At 37.8% G+C, this 2,889-nt stretch overlaps 1 non-coding gene across 1 annotated transcript; it reads left to right on the forward strand.

The window, feature by feature from the left end:
* Positions 1–656: 656 nt before the first annotated feature.
* Positions 657–763, forward strand: LOC129651857 (U6 spliceosomal RNA). Its single transcript, XR_008714364.1, has one exon. It is a non-coding gene; the product is annotated as a U6 spliceosomal RNA (small nuclear RNA).
* Positions 764–2,889: the final 2,126 nt, after the last annotated feature.

The raw sequence follows: 2,889 nt of genomic DNA on the forward strand, positions 1-2,889 counted from the left end.
TTAGGTGGGCACTAAGGTGATTTACCTTTCATCACAGGAGGGAAAGTCAATAATAGCTGTTAGGGTGAACAGTTGGGAAGCGTGGGCATTTAATAGAGCCAGGAGAAAATAATGAGGAGTAATAGGGGCTAAAAGCAAACAGGGCAAACTGTAGATGAAGGAGGAATATTTGGCAAGAAAAAGAGCTGGGAAAGATACGTGTGGAGAGTTTTAAGTGAGGAAAGGGTGTGAGTTTGCTGGAGGTGAAGAAAGAACAAGAGGAGTCCAGTGGTGGTGAGAAACAATCTTGGGTTAAATTCTGCCAAACAAAGGTAAACTACTGAATTGTTTCTGCAGTGGTGAAATATTTAATTCAGGGGTTTGAAGGGTATTTGGAAGTGAATTGGAATTTCTTTTATAGCCAAGATAAACACGGGCAACCAAATCAAGCCAAAAGAGCTCTGAAAAAGTGAATTGAAATTAAATCTTTACTGTTCTGCCATCAAGTGTCTGGAACACAGGAGTCAGGGCTGGGCTCACTGTGGCTTCCTCAAACTATGGAGTGTGGGTGTCCCAGAGGCCTCAGGACCTGAGTACAGGACATAGGGGTAAAGGGGGTGTTTTGGCCTGGTGAAAATTATGGTGCCAAATCATCAAAGACAAAAAACAAACAGCTTGTGCTTGTTTCAGCAGCACATATACTAAAATTGGAACAATTCAGAGGAGCTTAGCATGGCCCCTGCACAAGGGTGACACATAAATTCATGAAGCGTTCCATATTTTTCAAGAAAAGTGTATTTGATAAATCTGTAATCAGAGAGAAATGTTAATATCCTTCTCTCAGAAATTAACATGCATTTTAATAAGTCATAGTTTGATTTAAAAAAAAAAAAAAAGCTTGGGATTTTTTTCTTATTCTGATTTCTGCAGTAGAAATACAACCACAGATCTGAATATTCTTGAGTCCTAATGGGTGTTTTTTTCCTTAGACGTCCTTGGAGAGGTGTAGAAAACCTAACGTGGGCTGATTTTATAGCTGGGATTGTTTTGTAATCAGGGAATCTCAGTCCACCAGTAAATATTTATCCCTTTGTTTGGTTAGTCTGGTGGTGGTGGGATGCACCGATATTTCAGCTAATCATGTGTAAGACAGAGAATGAGAATTTGAAGGTTGTGTTCTTGGCCTTGTCATAAGTAAACAATGAGTCTCACACAAGGGTTATCTAAATCATGTGGGGAAAAGTGGTTCTTCGTTGTAGAGCATTTTCTGGAACATAAAATTTAGAATTTCTTAACTGTTGCTATTTTATGAGAGTAGAGGGCTGAGATAAAATTCAACATTGTCAATTCATGTATATTTATTGTTTAATATTTAAAAATTGTTTGGCAATCTGCTTATTCATTTTACCCTATTTTTTGTGATTTTCTTTACAGGAGCTTTGCTTTGTTTTCTTGTGTTTCCTTTGGGGAAGTAGTAGATGTTATTTTGGAAATAGCTATCTCAGCTGCCTTTGAATATACAAAATGCAAACATATCTGTATCTCTCTAATAAATAAAGACAATGTAAGGTTATACCTTCCCAAATAATGGACCTAACCTACTGTCTCTGCCAGTACTTTGCTTATATCTAAGTGTATGTTAACATTACATTGAGTCAAAGGCCTAGATTGTAAAAATTGTATTGTATTCAAATTTGTTTACTATGAAGTCTTTAAGATTAAATTTCAGTTTAAAATCCACATATACAATAGCATTTTGCATAAAATAACTATAGAATTATTTTAATATTTAAATTCAGTGAGCTTTTCAGTCTTTTTGTACCATTTGCTTTCTCTGTTGTAAGTTCCTGTCACTCATTATCAGCGAATGTCAAACCATTCACAACTACATAATAGTCATGATTGTCTTCTGCATTCTAGTAAAGGATGGAAGAACAGAGATCTAGAGAATCTTAGAAATAGATTATGTATAAATAAGAACAGCTAGAGAATCTTAGGAAATTTCAGTGTTCTTATGGTGTCTGTCACTGTCTATCACTGACATGGAGCCATTATAGCACTCATGCTCAATACGAGGAGCAGAGTCTACATACACACATTTTTTCCTTATACTGTAAGGAAAAAATTTAGGTTCTTCCCAGGTGATGCTAGTGGTCAAGAGCCCTCCTGCCAATGCAGGAGACACAAGAGATGGGTGTTCGATCCCTGGGTCAGAAGATCCCCTGGAGAAGGAAATGGCAACCCACTCTAGTATTCCTGCATGGAGAATCCCATGGACATAGGAGCATGGACGGCTACAGTCCATGAGGTTGCAAAGAGCCAGACACTACTGAAGCAACTTAGCATGCACACACCAGGTTAAGGTCTCAGAGGTATGCTAGCCTCTGCCCTCTGCTTGGAGAGGCAACTGACTATATGTGTTGCTCAGTCCTCATTCATTTCATCCTTTCCACCAACTACCACCCCTCTCAAAACAACAACATTCTTCTCCTGGCAAGTGTGGTGAACATGATCAGGAAAGAGTATTGCAGAATACCTATAACTTCTGAAACTTCCAAATAAAACATGATTGTTTCAAGGACAGTGGTTTTCAGAGATTTCACGCAGTGATTTTATGAGACCCTAATATGTACCAACCAACAGCATTGAAAAGACTCCGTGTGAATCAAGGCATCCTGATATTTGAAACCGTTGTTAGTCAATGCTGCGTACACACATAGGAGTATTCCAGAGTTTTCCTTACAATCACTTAAAGGAAGAAGGGAATTCACATTGTTATTTGAGAGCCTTGTAGTCAAATATGGAAGTATAACACATTACTGTTAATCTATGAAACATATTTATTGAACTTTTACTTTGAACCTGTGGCTGAATGAACACAGTAGAACAAGAGGAAACTGAAAATACTAA

Source organism: Bubalus kerabau, chromosome 4 (assembly GCF_029407905.1).
Source record: "Bubalus kerabau isolate K-KA32 ecotype Philippines breed swamp buffalo chromosome 4, PCC_UOA_SB_1v2, whole genome shotgun sequence".
In the NCBI taxonomy this organism is placed as follows: Eukaryota; Metazoa; Chordata; class Mammalia; order Artiodactyla; family Bovidae; genus Bubalus; species Bubalus kerabau.